Source organism: Sturnus vulgaris, chromosome W (genome assembly GCF_052056855.1).
Source record: "Sturnus vulgaris isolate bStuVul1 chromosome W, bStuVul1.hap1, whole genome shotgun sequence".
NCBI lineage: Eukaryota > Metazoa > Chordata > Aves > Passeriformes > Sturnidae > Sturnus > Sturnus vulgaris.
The window spans coordinates 26,752,317-26,771,031 of record NC_142282.1 but is presented as its reverse complement, the minus strand read 5'-3'; the positions used below and the strand labels follow the sequence as shown (position 1 = coordinate 26,771,031).

The 18,715-nt window shown below is 43.1% G+C and overlaps 1 protein-coding gene and 1 long non-coding RNA gene across 4 annotated transcripts in view; one reads left to right on the top strand and one right to left on the bottom strand.

The window, feature by feature from the left end:
* Nucleotides 1–4,950, bottom strand: part of LOC148220051 (SMAD family member 2-like) — a 72,222-nt gene extending 67,272 nt beyond the window's left edge. For all 3 annotated transcript variants that reach the window (XM_088155703.1, XM_088155705.1, XM_088155704.1), the window contains exon 1: nt 4,864–4,950. The gene's annotated coding sequence lies outside the window, so the exon portion shown is untranslated. The remainder of the gene's footprint in view (nt 1–4,863) is intronic.
* Nucleotides 4,951–5,181: 231 nt separating this feature from the next.
* LOC148220050 (uncharacterized) lies at nt 5,182–7,125 on the top strand. The gene is made up of 2 exons (XR_015799065.1): nt 5,182–5,619; nt 6,383–7,125. It is a non-coding gene; the product is annotated as an uncharacterized LOC148220050 (long non-coding RNA).
* Nucleotides 7,126–18,715: the final 11,590 nt, after the last annotated feature.

The following is an 18,715-nucleotide window of genomic DNA, read 5'->3' as shown; positions in this document are numbered from 1 at the left end:
TTACTGGTTTCACAATAAAGTGACATTAATTGAAATATAGTCTATTTAAGGCAGAATCAAGACCTTAGGTTAAACAATTGTGGGAGTTGAAGTTTTAAAAGGCATAGTTTATGCAGTACTTGCATATCTCCTATATTAAGTCAAAGTCATTAAGACTTAGAAAAACAATAAAACAAGTATTTCATCTTTCATTGAACAGAAGAAAAAACAAAATTAATTTATTGTCTGCTTCTCAATCCTTCAGACTGTGTTATTCCATCCAAGGAGACAGTTTATTCTTTTTGGAATCTGAGAAAGTTCTCCATGTTAATGATCTCAACTTGCAGGAAACCTGAATTTTGCATGAACTTCAAACTAAAATCAAAGCCAGTTTTTTCCCTTTCAGATAGAATACACTCTAGTTAAATTACACAGTGTAACAGAAGACATTTAACTTCTATTGCAGCCACAATCCCTCCAAAAACTGTCTTTTGCAATTTCATAAGGGCTAATTCTTTTTCTACAAATGAATATTAGACACCTGGTTTTGTCATACTGGAAAAGCTCAAGCCTACTATCACATACATACTTTTCTGAAAAACAACCACACAAGAAAATGAGATGGTGCTCATCTTCTCTCCTCTTATTTCAGTCATAGTAGGACAGATTCAAGTATTCCCTTACTGGTTTTTGGGTGTTAGGGTCTTAGGTTTTTTGCTTTGGAGGAAGGGGAACACAGCCCTACTGAGCAATGCCCTCAAATCTACCTCCCAGTTCAGCTTTTCAGCCAATTAACCCAGAAGTGGAGGGTGGCTCTCAAGAGCTCCCTCCCAAGGGGCTCCATCTGGCCAGCTCACAGCCCAAAGTTCCAAGGAATAAAAAGCCATGGTCCTGGTTGAGCTTTGACATGAGCAAGTGAGGCAGGCTGCTTGTGATCTGGAGGGACAGGAACAAGGAAAATTCTTGCTCTGGGTCAACTTTAGAATGAGAATTTCAAACATGCCTACAGAGAATCAACATGCACAATTTTTAAGTATACTATGCTCTAGTATTTCAATGCATCTTGAAACTCTGCATAACTGTAGTACCTTTAGCTCACTGAAAAAAGAATTACCCACCTACTCTGAAAGTACTTTTTTCCTCTCACTCTCTTCGTGAAGTTTGGTTATGAATCAAATGTGAAAACTCATATTTCTCATACACAGAACTAAAATAAGCACAATCATGACATTAGGAAAGCTTCAGAAGTTGTTTTTTTTTCTTTTACTAAGGACTACTGCAAATGACAACCAAATGAAGTAATGAAAAGCTATATTGCTATTAGAAAATTGCACTCTATGTAACACATTCATTCACGGTGTTATACTAAAATTGCATGCAACTGGAGACACAAGATGTTATTTTACTAACCTTTGATGAAATTACTAATAGGATCAAGGTATTTTAGCAACTCCCCTAGAATTGCAAATGAGGAAAATTACAACTGCAGACAGCCAAATCACCTGTCTCTGCAAAGCAGGAAACTTCTTCCACTTAGTGTTATGAACAACCTAATAGTATTGCTCCTTAAAAGGCCATAATAGCCCCACAAAAGCACCAAAGAAGCACCCCAAACCACAGCAGTTTAAGCCCTTACCTCGTTAATTTTGACTAAAATTGTTCATGTGTAACAAAGTGTCAACTTCACTATTTAAAAAAACAAATACTCCTGGGCTAAATTTGACAGGGATATTCACAGAACTGATTATCAGGTACCTAGGTACCCGTTTCAGTTTTTATCTGCATAGCTTAGCAGCTTCTCTACTTCACTAAATCCCAAACAATTGCATTTATAAATTAGTAAACACAAGACCACTTTCAATACAGGCAAAATAAATATTTCTCAAACAATCTCGCTTGTTAAGCAGAGTTCACTTTGCATAAGCTCCTATTGTCCAGTGTAATTAAATCTAGCTTGAGTCCCAGACTAAACTGATAGGACACCCAGGAAGTGCTCTCTCAGTCTCTTCTTGGTCTTACTTGACCATTTATGGCTGTCACCCATCATAATAATAAAAAGTCATATGGAACAAAGCCTTACTGTTTGTAACAGTTTCTCTATTGAAAGTGGAGAGAAATGTATAGGAAGGTTTTCTGCAGTAGCCCAGAGTACTGAACACAGGGCTGCCTGTACTCTCCATTCTATTACAAAAAAAAACCTAATCCCATCACATGACCTGCAGCAATTCAGTTTAACAAATCAACAATTACAAATATTTTGGCAAAGTAATCTTAGGTATTGTTTGCCTCTCAGCACACTTCACGATCAGTTAATGGCTTTACGATAAAAAGTCATTAAATCCATTCTGAAAAGCAGAATTTACAGTTCACTAAGCAAGTCAGGCCCATAAATGGATGCTTTCAATTACAGGGCATTTATATGCACAGTCATTAAGGCAGCATTGACTACATTTGAAAGCTCAAAAATATTTTTTATAATAATTAAAACTTTTGTGCACTGTTCTTTATACAAACAAAATTTAGGAATTCATTTCAGTCTCAAGCAGAGATCAGAGTCCTTATCCATGCCTGTTCTCACAGTACTTTTCTGGGAAAGGGATTAGAGAGGTGGAAACAAGTTTTTTTTAAGTTGTGTTTAGTAGCCGAGATTTTTTTGGAGCTCAAATAAACTCAATTATATCAACTGGTGCTCAACACTTGTGAAAGATCAAGCAGAACAAGAAAACAGAGGACCCAGAAGGGGCTTTTATTTGGAGATTCACTGTAATTATTTGATTTTGTTCATGAATCTAGCTTCTGGGTGGAATAAAAGAAGAGACTGATTAAGAGACCAATGATTTTAACCTCATTTTTCCAATTGCGGTGCTCTTTTTAATCATCAAGCAGAACCTCAGGAAAGTTGACAAATTCTTCTCCAAGATTATATTACACAAACCCAGCTTCGTCCATAAAGAAAACTGAATCTTCAAACACTCTCATTCCTTTTGGTGACTGTCAGTGTAGTCTGACTCACACAACTGCAGAACAACAATCAACTACCAGGTTACTCTATTAAAATCACAATATGCTCTTAAATATGTGCTTAGACTTGTCCGAGTTAAATTTAAGCCATTTTAAATTAGTCCCTCCCCTTTCAATTTTTAAAGGCATTTGTAACTAATACTATCTTTTATCATGATAGTGATAAGCAAACAGGGGAAGGGACTTCACAAACCTCCTGTTTACTTACATTCTCAGTCTCCTCTAATTCACTAAGTTGGTAAACATTAAAGTTTTAAAGCTATACCTCAGAACAAACACATAGTCATTCTACTTACACAATGCAAGCTCCAACACTGCAGTGAACCATAGGAAAGAAAAACGATGTTGCTGTATAGACTAAGGGAAACCTTTCACTTTAACAGGAGGGGGATTTGTTGGTTTGGGTTTTTTTTTCCAGTTTGGAGAACAGAGCAAAGACTAATCAGTCTCTCACTAGAGAGTCCAGTCTCCACAGAAATAATGTCACAAATCAATCTGAAAGTACAGCTATCAAGGAACAGCTAAGAGGAACATTTAAGAAAAGACAAACCTGCTGTTATCTGCAGTCTCCTAATAAGCTGTTATTATAAACTTCTTGCTACATATGGAATCGGACTCATTTATAACCATGAACTGTGATAACACGAGCCCTACACAGGTTGCAGCATTCACTAGCACTATTTTCAAAAATACTTTGATGGTAAACCCAGTAAGCAAAACTTGTTCTTAACGCTATCCACTTGTTTGTAAAGGATTTGAAAAGAGCACAACACTTCCGTTGGGGATTTTTTAGTCAAAAATTGTGACAAACAAAAATACATAGGACTAGGCTGCAGTGTGGATTCCAGCTGTTCAATTCAACAGCTCTCCAAGACTATCACAAGAGCTCTTCATTCAACCCACTTTTTAGCCTTCTTTTATTTCTCCAGAATGAAGACTAAAAGACTAGTGTCACACTTTTTCTCTTCCCCTCCACTCCCTACAAAAAATTACAAATAGGAACTGCACAAAATTACAGAAAGGAACTCTGCAGTAACACCAACTACTTGCATTTATCACAACATAACTTTGCCCATGTGCTTATCTAAGAAGATTACATACTTTACAGATGATGTTTGTCTACATTTTACAATACATGGATAGCCACAGCATTAAAGCTAATACCATGAAGAAAACCACTAATCAGTTTGCATGTACATGTCTCGTGTAGACTGTTTATATTTCACGTGCATGGCTCTGGAATACACAAAAGAGCACTGACTGAAGTGAAACCTTGCAATCCTAAACACTTCTTTCCAGTTTGCTTCTAGCTTTCTCCACCACCCCGGCACGATGTCTTGCACACCTAACCTCTGTAAGAAAAAAAGTCCAGGCAAGAGAGGGAGGAGAGAAAAGAAAAGCATATATTCTTTTTCCCTCCTCTCCTCACCCCTCATACACATAGAAGGTACAGGGCAACCCTTCCCACTTTTCAACACCTCGCGTCGAGGGCTATTCCGGCGTGTGAAAGGCGGAGGGGGTGACAGCGACACTCCCTGCCCCGGCCCTACTTCCTGGGAGCAGACCCTGTGAGCAGCCAGCAGAAGCCGCCGCCATCCCCCCCCTCCCCCCCCGCGGCAGTTTCCTTCCGCCAGGAGAGGCAGCCTCCCGAGCCGCTGCCGCCGCCACTGGGGCCCATCGCGGCTGTTTACTGCCCTCAGCGGCAGCAGCGCTCCACCACAACAAAGGGGGAAGAGGGCGCGGGGAGGACCCCCCCGTCTCCCACCGGGACCAGGCCGGACCCAGTCAGCCCATACACCGCCGACAGGACTCTCCTCCCCACAACGCGACCAAGCCGCTCGTTGAAACCACCCCAAGACCAACCTCCTCCTCAGCAAGCAGCCCAGCCACCCTGCTCCCTCAGCGTTGCTCTTCCCTGGGCACCCGCCCTCCCCACACCCATTAGCTCCCGCCCAGACCCGCCCCCAGCGGTGGGCGGGGAGGCGGCGCATTGGTTCGGCCATTCGTCACTTGAGAAACAGTGGGCGAGGATTGGGAAACGGTTGCCAAGGCCCGACCCCAGCCGCCGATTGGCGCATTTAGTCGCCAATCGAGTGCACGCGGCCCGAAAAAAAATAAGGAAACTAAAAAAAAAGACCCGAGGCGAAGAGAGATGGATCCGGCTGGGCGGGGCGGTGTGCTCCGCGCGGTGAAGGCGGGGCGGCGCTTATTGATCACTCCTCGTTCCACGCGCCTATTAAGGGTGGTAGATCAAGAAAGGACAATCGGAGCGGAAGTTTGAGTTACCCGCAGGCACGCAGCCGCACTGAAGATGAGCGCACGCGCGCTCCGCCGTCATAATATTCCGCGCCGGGCGCAGGTCGGAGCTGAAAAAAGTAGTGCACTGTTTCCCGACAGAAATCACCTCAGGAGGCGCGGCGGACCCCGCATGGTGACACCACCCCCCCTCCGTTCATCCGGATCTCCTGCCAGCAAGCGACCAATAAAGCCGTAACTAAATCGAGGTTTAAATGTTCCTTGGATAAGGGAGTGCGAAACCTCTTCCCTCAGAGTCCGGGTACGGATGGGAACCACGGTGATCCCTCAGGGGCACAGTACTGCACAGTCCCTGCAGCTATGGTGAGGACAAAATGGCCTGCACCCCAGCCCTCACCAGGCCCCTTTTCCCTGATCGCATCATGAATCTTTTGGTCATGAGCAGCCAAATATGAGCCAGCATGTGCCCAGGTGGCCAAGAAAGTCAAGGGCATCTTGATTTGTATCAGCAATACTGTAGCCAGCAAGACAAGGGCAGTAGTGATCATGCCCATGTACTGGTGAGGCTGCACCTCGAGTACTGTGTTCAGTTTTGGGCCCCTCACTCCAATAAAGGCATTAAGGTGCTGGAGGGTGTCCATAAAAGGGCAATGGAGCTTTGGAAAGGGGCTGAAAAAGTCCTATGAGGAACGGCTGAGGGAGATGGGGGTGTTTAATCTCGAGGAGGCTGAGGGGAGACCTCTCTAACTGCCTGAAAGGAGGTTGTATCCAGGTAGGGGTCGGTCCTATCTCCCATGTAACAAGTGACAGTGTCACCGAAATCATTGGGATAAATAAGACTTCCTAACACTGTCTTTTTGATGTTGGCAAATAAGATATTACTTTATTCTTGGCCAAGAGGTTTGTGTGGCGCTGACAAAGTTCTGGCCTCCACACAGACACCTATACAAAACTTTTTCACTTATTTATGCATTTTCAGCAAACAAAGAAATTAATATTCATTGGTTCTAAGTTACATAATTCTTTTTGTTATTTAGTATTCTATCCTCTATTGGTTATTGATTTCTCCCTCTTCATGCTAATCTGGTCCACATTCTTTAATCCTTTTGCTATCTTTTTTTCTCAGGTGGGGAATCTCCAGTTTTCCAGGCCTTAATCTCCTCTGTATCTTCTGGTGTTTTGCCAATAGACAGAGTTGGCACCAAAGACGCAGACACAAATTTAAGGAACAAGTGTAATTTACTATAAAGCAAAACTGCAAAGAATTGGAAAAGGATAAGCTAAGCAATGCACATAATCATTACTACAAAACATTGCCTGGAGTGATTAAGAAAGATGCATCACCAGTTACTCTGTGTGACAATTGATAAATGATTCGTGTTAATCACAAAAGCATTGGGGTTTGTATAAACCAGAATACTAAACTCTGAAGTGAAGCATGGACACTAGATAAAGGAAATTATATGATTAAATAATTCTGTTTAAAATCACCTTGTTATGTTATATTATGTTGTATTATGTTAAATATAATATGTTATGTTATGTTTTTCAAATAAGTTGTATCGGCTACCAGCTTGCAAAATTGGACTTCCCAAAAAGCCCTTCCTGCCTTTGTCTGATCAATACTGCCTATCCCAAAAACCAGACTCCCAGAACTTCTCTGGTGGTTATCTACAAGGACCGGATGGCTATCTGTGACTGATTATCACCCAAAGGCTTTGTGAATTTGTGAACAACGAGAAACCACAGTATAAGAAGAGGCTGCAAACCAAGGTTCGGTGGAGCGTGGAGTGAGCAGTGACCCCTCACATTCCCCAGCGCGCTGCTTGCTCTTTCTATATCAAATAAAGCAATCTAAATTTTGCTGAATATCGAGACTTTTGTCTCTCATTTATAACACTCTAATACTTTACTCCTTCATCCAGGTCTGCGCAACAGCTGGGGAAACTCCTGTCACAGTAAAGGACTGGAGAGCCACTCACAGCAACTGGGAAATCCTGCATGGTGCGTCCACCCGCAGGCAAGGCTTCCAACTTTGCTGTGAGAAGGCCCAGCTTTTATATTGTTGAATAAACAAGCTGACATAACTTCTAGTGTGGGAACATCTGGTTTCATCCACTTCTTGGGTTCCTCCCAAAGCCTGGCCAGGGCTCAAGGATGAAACAAGGGAGTTGGCTTTGATCATATACTTCCAAACAAAGCCAGATGCCTTGTAGGAATCGCTGCCTTGGGATGGTCAGGACAAACTCAGGCGCTCTCTTTATTCTGGTCTTAAAGTTTGCAGTTTATTTCATAGGGCGTGGGTATATATAAGGCCCTGCTAGGAACTGCAGCCGCAGCTCAGAGCAGGGCGAAAAGAGGGATAAAGTGAGAGTAAAAGAAGAAGCTTAAGAGAGCTTAAGAAAGTAAGAACGAAGAAAGTAAGAGCATAAGAGAGCGATTTTCCCGTTTGCAATACATTAAATCTTCTTCTATGTTGAATATTCTAATTTCCACTAACCAATCTAATAGAAGATACAAATTTTCTAACATTTCCATGCAACCTACAGGAATCACTATATTACCATGTTTTACTGCTTTTCTTATCTCTAAATTTTATCTGGGACCCTTCCTGCCGTGTCTAGGCAGGATGTCTGTTTGTTTTTTGGTATTCACAGCATCTAACATTATCTAAACAAAGGGGCGTTCAGGCATTCAGTTGCTTTCAGCCACACAGTCGAAAATTGCTACCATTTCTATTTCGCTTATATTTTCCATATTCTCAAAGTCTTTTGCTAGGCACTCGTATTTATAAGGTTTCCCTAATTCATCCTTCCCAACAATGCCTAATTTCATGGCCTTTTCTGGCTTCTAAATACAGAAAGGTAAATATATGTTTCACTAATGATACATATATCATATTGCTTGTTGGAACCCAGAAACCTGGGAGTTTTGAGCTTTCTGTGCTTTCTGACACTGACCCCCAGGAGAACACTGCTTTTGACTTGACGCCTTGGAGAAGGCTTCCAAATTTGAGTAATGGAGTTAGTCACGGATGTGTACTTGAAATAGAAGTGTGTGATTTCACATAGTGAAAGGTTTTAAATGTGAAGGTTTTAAAATGTTGTAAAAGGTATGGAACAAAATGGAGGGTTTTGGGTATTGTCTCTTTCTGTCTTCTTCCTTCATGATTTCAGGTAGTCGTTTTTGGTTGGATAGTTAGTGCTGCACTACGGGTCACAGGAGTTTGATTATTGGGTCAAAAGTATAAATAATATAAGTGTTAGTTCTTTATTGGACTGTTTAGTTTTAAAATACCTTGTAACTAGCTACATTTGCCTCAGTTTTGCTCACTTTTAGCTGGTAGCTAGAAGTATTACAAAACTCTCTGTACTTTAGATAAGATTTAATAAACAACCAAGTCTAAACACAAGAAAATTTGTCTCCTTTGTGTTTTTAATCCTAACTCTAAGTGAAGACCAAAAAAACTGAAAACAAGCCACTCATTATGTAGTACAGTTACTGCATTTACAATTGCTAATAATACTTCATTAATGAGTGAATACATATAACGTTTGGTCGGAAGGTTCGTCCAGAGGTCAACTTTGGTTCAAGACCTCTTGTTCAGGCCTTAGTACTTCATCTGGTTACTCCAATGTCCTTGAAGTGCCATACATTTAAGATGCCAGATGCCCAGTATTCAAATCCTTTTTGCTTTCTTTATGAAGCTTGTCTGGGTAACTTTTAAAAACCTTAAGGTTTCAGTGATTTTAATGATGAAAGTAACAATAAGACTCTGTGAAGAAACTTAACTAGTGCTGCCTAGAAGTGGATGCTGCTTACAATTAATTAAAACAAATAATTAAAAATTAGTTAGGAAACGTCTATTATTTCAAACAATTTCCCCCTTTGGAAGTGATCTTAATTACTTTTTTTAAGATTACTTCCACTTAAATCACTGAGTGTTCAGCAAGACTTAAGACACTAAAATGCAATAATCACTATTAATAAAACTTATTAGGTAAAACTTTAAAATTGTCTAGTACCTTAACAATACTAATCAAGATTCTTAACACTAGGTAAACAAACTTAATTTTCAAAAAAATTCTAATATACAGAGTAGCCAGCCATCTTTTTGAGATATTTTTCTGTCACAGTATAGGCTGGCCTGTACTGGGCAGTTAATCTGACTACTGATTGGATAAGTAACCTGGCTGAAAAAGCCAGCCCCCAAAGAACAGAGGCAGGACAGGGTTAGAGACAGACAAGGATTTAATCCAATGAGTTCCAGCCCTGGCTGCAGAGAGCTATTGGTCAGAGGGCTGGGCAGCCTGACCTGGGAGCCAATCACAGACGCTTGCCCGGGAACATTGAAAGGGGTATAAAAAGTGAGGTCAGAACTGAATAAAGGCTTTTGTCACATCGATCACACAGTGTGGGGTCTTCTGTCTCGGGTCCCACGCCGCTCAAACTCAACATTTTTCAGTTGTCTTGGGGTGACTGTATGATGCCTATATCCCCAAATCGTCTGTTCTGTTGGTGTTGAATATTAAATTCTGCAACTTTAAGACTGGTTCCAGGAGTGAAGGGGGGGAAAGAAGAAGTGCAGTTTGTTATCAGAGACTGCACTGGCTCCCCCGCATTCCTGCACACAGACTGTGTTGTCTGCGGTGGACAGAGAGAAAGAGCTCTCCTTTGCTCTTGGTTAGTTTTCTGGCTAGCTGAGGCAGAGAAGCCCCCTGGATTGTTTTTTTTTCCCTTTTTCTGTTTTCCTGGAACTGTTTGAACCGGCTCTGGACTGAACACCCAGAAGAGCACCAGGAGCTCACACCTGTGGCCCACCAGGCCTGGCCTGGGCCACAGCATTCCCCAGCACAGGAGGGACTGAGAACAGACTGAGTGAGCCGGGCAGCCCACGGAAAGAACTCTTCTAAATTTGTCATCTCTTTGGAACGGCAAGAGGTTTTGCTGTTTGATATTGTTCATTGTTGCGCTGAGAGGTGTGTTGTCTGTTGAATAAACAGTTTTCTTTTTTTTCCACTTCTCTCTAATTTTTTTTCTTTCTCTTTTTCCCCCCGAGCCGACTGGGGGAGGGACTGCTTGGAATCTTTTTTTTTTCTTTTTTTTTTTCCCTGGAGGGACCTCATTCAGAGGTTTCCTCCCAAATTTGTCCTAAACCAGGACAAACACTTTTGGCGCCCAACACGCGGCTTGAGAAAGTGGAAAAAAAACCTGTTCTGATTGCATTTTGGTTATACTTACTCTGTATTGAGGTAAAGCAGTTAGTAACCATGTTGTTTGAATTCATAATGTCTGTCGTGTCTGTCGGGGCAGAGACCTTTACAGGTCTCTGGTCTCTAGGCTTTTTTGAGGTTTTAATACCTTTCTGGTCTCTGGGCTTATTTTCTTATCCAGAGATAGCTCCAGTAGTGTCCCTAACATGCAGTTTTTTCAGTAGAGGAGCACGAATTAGAATAGCTATTGTGCTGGGCTCTGTGATAATGATTTATAGAAAGTTTATAAAGCTACTGGAGTTTGTTCCAGGTATTTATGGTTTATGGTTTCTTCGTCCTACCCTGCATCCCAGTTCCAATAGCATGTTTTGGGGGTTCATTAGTAATTGCACCTAGTTTGTTAGAGGAGGAGCAGAGGATGAGGCTTTTCAGCCTTTACTTTCTTTTTTCTCCCTTGAATCTGTTAAGTCATTTTTTGAGGATGTTCAGTTTCCCCTGAATGTCAAGGACACCACCTTCCTGGTATTTCATCTGGTGAGCTTCCTCTACGCAGTCTGCAGCCTCTCTAGAGTGAGGGCTGAGGTGTCCAGAGGAGCTGATGAGACCCCTGACCCAGGAGTAGGCCCAGGCATGGAAAATTCTGAGTGGTGTGGGGAATGGGAGAGAATGGGTAGAACCCTGAAGAAATTTTTTGATCCCCCAGCCTGGGAATTTTCACATGAACAAATTCAGAACCCAGACGAGGTGGGGAAATATCTGGAAGAGAAGACACTACCTTCCCTAGGGATATAACATACTCTGTTAGACTCTGACTCATTGTTTCTATTTTCCTGCTCAACTGAGGTCTCCATTGGGTATGCAAGTCCCATTTCACTCCTAACATTTTAGCTGGGCTTTTCACTATTTCAGCAGTGAAGTGTGAACCTCTGACTGATGACATTCCCACTGGCACTCCAAACCTCAGGATAATTTCTTTCAATTATACCAGTTATTCGTATGCTCAAAATCTGACTCTTCAATGTTACTTCTATAGCCTCTATTCCCCCATGAGTTACCTTATTTTGTTCTCCTGCGATGTTCCTCATAAGGTGTTGGGGAATTAGTACTTCTTTGCTGGGTGTAATCCACTATCCTTCAGGACTCTTTTCAGCATCTAACAATTTTGCCAATTTCTCATCTTCAGCCTTATAATTGGCAGCCTCCTTGTCCAAATGCCGATATTTCTCAGGTAAGACCAACAGGATGTCTCCACTGGCAGCCTCCTAAGCTGCTTTGTCAGCCAGGCTATTTCCAATATTCACTGGGGTTTCTCTTAATTGATGAGCTTTAGAATGCATTATTGTCATCTTTTGAGGTAGCTATACCCCCTCTAACAATCTCTGTATAGTCCATGTTTCACAGGGTATCCCTGAGAGGTTTACAGCCCTCTCTCTTTCCAAATGGCTCCATGGGCATAGACCACTCCAAAAGCAAATTTCGAGACAGTCCATATATTTATAGTCTTATCCTGTGAGAGCTCTAACGTTCTCATCAGTGCAATCAGTTCTACTTTCTGAGCCAATGTTTGGGGGATTAGAGCTTTGGCTTCTATTACCTTATGCTGTTACCACTGCATACCCAGCTTTTCAGATTCCATTTTCACAAAGCTGCTCCTGTTCACGAAGAGTTCCCAATCCACTTCTTCCAAGGGAGTGTCCTGTAGATCATCTTGACTGGAGTATGCCTGTTCAATAGTCTGCAAACAATCATGGACCAGTTCCCCTTTTCCCTGGGTCAGCCATTAAGAACACTGCTGGATTCAGAAGGGCAGTTACTTTTAACTCCACATCATCTTGTTCTAAAAATATTGCCTGATATATTGACATCCTGCTTGGTCATAACCAGTGTCCTTCTTTTTGTTACAACACCACTGTAACTGTATGAGGCACAAAACCAGTAAATTTCTGTCCCAGAGTTAATTTTCTTGCTTCCTGGATTAGGAGGACTGTTGCAGCTACTGCCCTAAGGCAGGCTGGCCATCCTTTGCTCTTCCAGGATCCCAGTCATGTCAATGCCCCCAGCGTCAAATGGGAACTTTCATGCACAAACAATTCAAAAGGTTTTTCTAAGTCCAGTAGTCCCAATACAGGAGCAGTCATTAAAACATGTTTCAATTCCTGAAAGGATTTCCTGCATTCAGGCTCAGTTCTCTTTTAGAAAAGAGCTCCGGAGTTGACAGAAGGCTTCTTGTCTTTCCTCGCCCAGACTCTTTTTTTCATTGTGAGATAGCAAATCTCCTAAACCTTCCAGTTCCGAGGTAAAGCCTTTCCAAATAACAGTTAATCTGAGCAGGCCAAGGCCTGTGTAATACTGCACCAATCCCTTGGCCGCAGGACAAACTAAGCCAGCACATTGTATCAGAGGAGCCTGAAGAAGCAGTGGCCTGCTCAGGACATCCTGACCTTGATGAGAGCTCTGTGTAGAAGCAGTGGCCTGTCACATTTATCTCAACTTTGATAAAGGCTCTGTTCTCTTAGGAAAGGTGCATACCAAAGGATTGACTCCAGCCATAAACACCATATGTGAATGTTTTCCTTTACCACCTGGAAAACTGGGAGGTGGCATGTTTGAGTGAATGACTGATAAGGGCAGAAACATCTGCTCTAACAGGTGCTTGGTGTGGCTGTTTTGTCTTTGCTTCTGTGCCTTCCCAAACTTTCCCATAGTAGAAACATATAAATACTGAAGTGTATGTAATAAAGATGGATCCTGCTAGAAGAAGCAGTGGTCTCTGGTTTTTTCCAAGCTACTGCAGAGGCTGCAGCCACAAGCTTGGTACTGGTGATTAGGCTCCAGAACATCTCCAGTACATTAATGATATCATTGTGTGGGGGAACATGGCAATGGAGGTATTTGAGAAAGGAGAGAAGATCATCCAGATTCTCCTAGGAGCAGACTTCACCATGAAGAAAAGCAAAGTCAAGGGACCTGCCCGAGAGATCCAATTCCTGGGGGTAAAATGGCAAGACGGATGGTGTCAGATTCCCACCGAGGTCATCAAGAAGATCACAGCAATGTCTCCACCAACCAGTAAAAAGGAAATGCAAGCTTTCCTAGGTGCCATAGGCTTTTGGAGAATGCACATTCCTGAGTACAGCCAGATTGTGAGCCCTCTCTACCCGGTCACCTGCAAGAAAAATGATTTCAACTGGGGCCCTGAACAGCAACAAGGTTTTGCCCAGATCGAGCAGGAAATTGTTCATGCAGTAGCCCTTGGCGCAGTCAGGATAGGACCAGAAGTGAAGAATGTGCTCTACTCTGCAGCCAGCAACCATGGTCTTTCCTGGAGCCTTTGACAGAAAGTGCCTGGTGAGACTTGGGGCCAACCACTGGGATTCTGGAGTCAAAGCTACAGAGGGTGTGAAGCCAGCTACAGTCCAACAGAGAAGGAAATCTTGGCAGCCTATGAAGGAGTCCAAGCTGCCTCAGATGCAATAGGCACTGAAACACAACTCCTGGCACCCCGACTACTGGTGCTGGGGTGGATGTTCAAAGCAAAGGTTCCCTCTACTCACCACGCCACCAATGCCACATGGATTGCCTTCATCATGCAGCACGTCCATATTGGAAACCCAAATCGCCCTGGAATCTTGGAAATAATTACAAATTGGCCAGAAGGTAAAAACTTTGATCTCAGTGACGAAGCAGAGCTAGAACAAGTAACCCGTGCTGAGGAAGTTCCACCTTACAACCAACTGCCAGAAGAAGAAACACACTACGCTCTTTTCACTGACGGTTCCTGTTGCATTGCAGGGACAAATCAAAAATGGAAAGCAGCCGTATGGAGCCCCACACAACAGGTTGCAGAAGCTACTGAAGGAGAAGGTGGATCAAGTCAACTCTCTGAATTCAGCCGTCTAATTGGCCCTGGACATTGCTGAAAGAGAGAAGTGGCCAAAACACTACCTTTACACTGATTCATGGATGGTAGCAAATGCTCTATGTTATTGGCTGGAAAGGTGGGAAAAGGTGTTGGGAAGGATGAATTAGGGAAACCTTATAAATACGAGTGCCTAGCAAAAGACTTTGAGAATATGGAAAATATAAGCGAAATAGAAATGGTAGCAATTTTCGACTGTGTGGCTGAAAGCAACTGAATGCCTGAACGCCCCTTTGTTTAGATAATGTTAGATGCTGCAAATACCAAGAAGCAAACAGACATCCTCCCTAGGCATGGCAGGAAGGGTCCCAGATAAAATTTAGAGATAAGAAAAGCAGTAAAACATGGTAATATAGTGATTCCTATAGGTTGCATGCAAATGTTAGAAAATTTGTATCTTCTATTAGATTGGTTAGTGGAAATTAGAATATTCAACATAGAAGAAGATTTAATGTATTGCAAACGGGAAAATCGCTCTCTTATGCTCTTACTTTCTTCGTTCTTACTTTCTTAAGCTCTCTTAAGCTTCTTCTTTTACTCTCACTTTATCCCTCTTTCCGCCCTGCTCTGAGCTGCGGCTGCAGTTCCTAGCAGGGCCTTATATATACCCACTCCCTACGAAATAAACTGCAAACTTTAAGACCAGAATAAAGAGAGCGCCTGAGTTTGTCCTGACCATCCCAAAGCAGAGATTCCTACAAAAAGGCTAACTGGCAACATAGGGGAAAACCAATCTGGGCTGCTGATGAGTGGAAAGACATTGCCACTCGGGTAAAGAAGCTACCTGTAAAAGTCTGTCAAGTAGATGCCCATGTCCCCAAGAGTCAGGCTAATAAGGAGCACCGAAACAACAAGCAGGTAGATCAGAATGTGAAAATAGAGGTGCCACAGATAGATTTGGATTGGCAACACAAGGGGGAGTTGTTCCTAGCTCGATGGACCCATGATGCCTCAGGCCATCAGGGTAGAGATGCCACCTATAAGTGGGCAAGAGAGGGAGGGGTGGATCTAACCATGGACAGTATTTCTCAGGTTATCCATGACTGTGAGATGTGCGCTGCCATCAAGCAGGCCAAGCGGGTGAAGCCCCTATGGTATGGTGGGCACGTGTCCAAATATAAGTATGGGGAGGCCTGGCAGATTGACTACATCACACTGCCTCAAACCCGCCAAGGCAAGTGCTATATGCTCACAATGATAGAAGCCACCACTGGACGACTGGACAGCTACCCTGTGCCTCACGCTAACACCTGGAACACCATCCTGGGCCTTGAAAAGCAAGTCGTTTGGAGGCATGGTATCTCCGAGAGAATTGAGTCAGACAAGGGGACTCATTTCAAGAATAGCTTTATAAACACCTGTTGAGTTCAAACGGTGTGGGATCTGAGACAGAAAACCCCACACTCTGTGATCTATGTGACAAAAGCCTTTATTCAGTTCTGACCTCACTTTTTATACCCCTTTCAATGTTCCCAGGCAAACGTCTGTGATTGGTTCCTAGGTTGGGCTGCCCAGCCCTCTGACCAATAGCTCTCTGCAGCCAGGGCTGGAACTCATTGGATTAAATCCTTGTCTGTCTCTAATCCTGTCCTATCTCTGTTCTTTGGGGGCTGGCCTTTTCAGCCAGGCTACTTATCCAATCAGTAGTCAGATTAACTGCCCAGAACAGGCCAGCCTATACTGTGACAATTCCCCGTTTCTTTTTTATTAATTTGAAGAAAAATTTTGAAACACAAATGTGCAGCTTGTTCTCTGTAATCTTGCCTGCAAGGGCCCTTTGCATGCAAAATTACATTAACAGCATCTATTTAATTGGAATGGGGTTTTACCTAGCTTAATAAATTTGGCTTTTAGGATAGTGATGAGTTCCACATACCAGAAGCTGCAGGGCTTTTGTTCAGGGGCAGTCAGGTGAATTAAACACTTTTGGTTTCACATATAACAATTTAACTGTTTAACATAGAAATATAACTTAAATCTATAACCATAAAACTTTAAACTTTTCTTTTGAAATTATAACTTAATATAACATTCAGTTTTAGAATTGCGCAAAATTCCAACTTGATAAAACAATTTGTAAACATTAAAACATTTAGTAAACAAACAACTCTATTATTTCAGTGTCCCATAAGTCTGTGACGTAGGAAAGTGGATTGTCCCATTTATCCTTCTGCAACTTGCTCCTCCACATCTGTCGAAGAGCTCTCAGGAGGGTGCTGTCCTTTTGCATCTGGCTCCCCCACGTCTGTCGAGGAGCTCTTAAGGGGACGCTGTCTGTGGTCCCGTGCAGGACGAACACATCTGGCAGGTACCCAATGTGTACCTGTGTCCGTGGTTACACATGCATACCCCCATCCCCAGGTGATGAGATTCCACGGACCCCCCCACTTATTGGTGTCAAGGTCTAGCACCATCACCTTGGGCTTCGGTAAAGGTTTATCACCAGATGATTGTAATGATAGGAAGTGATTTAGGATAACTGGATTCTGGGAATTTTCTATTACTCTCAAGTGATTTAGTGTGTACACAGCCTTTGCTGTTCTGCTCTGCGGGGTTTCACCACACATTCCTCTCTTTTGTTTCTTAAATGTAGTTTTTAAGGTGCCATGTGCTCTTTCCACGATGGCTTGTCCTGTTGATATGTTTGCAATGCCAGTGTGGTGTGACACTCCCCAGAGCTGTAAAAAATTTCTGGTTCTCTGTGAAATGTATGCAGCACCATTATCAGTTTTGATGATATGGGGAATACCTAAAGCAGCAAAGGCAGATCGCCAGTGTGCAATAGCATCCCGACCCTTTTTGGCTGTGTGTACTGTAGCCCAGATTGCTGATGAAAATGTGTCAATTGAGACATGTACATACTTTAAACGGCCAAATACAGCAATATGTGTCACATCAGTCTGCCAGATTTGCAAAGCACGCAGTCCATGAGGGTTTACCCCCATTTGCAGTGGTGCAGTGTGGCCTTGTGTCCTAGGGTGATGTTATGGTGTTTGTATCTCCAATCGTGTGTTCTGATTATGTTTGGTATTATGTCCTGTGCTTCCAGGACTGACTCTGAGAGTGAAGCTTTGTTTTGTCTTGTTATCAGCCGGCTCACCTCCCCCATGGTCTATGTTTAGGAGAGGTTTTAGCTCGGCTTGCTTGCCTGCTTGCTCGCTTCTGCCTCTTTTTCTTTCCTTCGCTTTGCCCTTGCTTTTTGCTTATTAGTTAGTTCAGCTAGGCATTCCAACTTTTTCCCTGGACTGTTTTCTTTCCACCCCGTCCCCTCCCTCTCCTGGATACCATCTGAACCTGTTCCGGACGGGGACCTGGGAAACCCCAAGAAACACCGGGAGTCTACATTCTGTCACCTGCAGCAGCCATTCCCCAGCACCAGAGACTGATAACTGAGCGACCACTCGCCGGAGAGACTGAGTTTGTCATCCCTTCAGAACGGTGAAAGAGTTTTTTTGTCAGCTGGTGTTGTTTTTTTTTTTCCCCTGTGCTGGGGAGTGTCTTGCTTGTTAAATAAACAGGTTTTTTCTCCCACTCTTCTCTGAGGAAATTCTTCCTGAACCCGGTGGTGGGGGGAGAGGAGTCGTGGGGTTTGCTGTCTGGGGGCTCCTTCTGGAGGTTTTCCCCCAAATTTGCCCAAAACCAGGACACCTTGGCAGTCAGTGCAGGTGTTAACAATGTTACGAGCTTCTGTGTTTGACAGCTGAAACTGCCGCTGCAAGGCTCAGACACCATGGTGGAAGAAATCATGGGACATTCTTGCTTGTGTTAGCATATTTGGCTGTGGTGCTGTCCAGGCAGGGGCAGCTAACTTATCTGCTCGAGCATTGCCTTCTGTGATGAAACCTGGCAAATTTGTGTGGCTTCTGATGTGTAATACATAGTAAGGACAACTTCTAGCTTGTATGGCAAGGCACAGTTTTAAGTAGCTTAAACAGTTGTGCATTTTCAACTTCCTTTAACAGTGCTTGGTCTAATCTTTGAGTGATATCAGCCACATATGCAGAGTCTGTTACCGCATTTAGAGGAGTGTGAGGGAAATGCTGAAAAGCCATAGCTACAGCTCGTAGCTCTACCATTTGAGGTGATCCACTCTCGTATCCTTCTAGGGTTTGCCAATCACTCCCCTCTTTCCATGTTACAGTGGCTTTCCCTGTTCTCCCAGAGCCATCTGTGAACACTGTGACACCCTTTAAGGGTATGCGGCTACTGAGAGGTTTGAGGGAGAGTTCAGTCTCCCCACTTAGCTTAAGCAGTCTGTGGCTTGGCAAATGATAGGAAATCTGACCCGAGAAACCTTGCAAAGCACTTTGTAAAGCTGTGCTGTTTG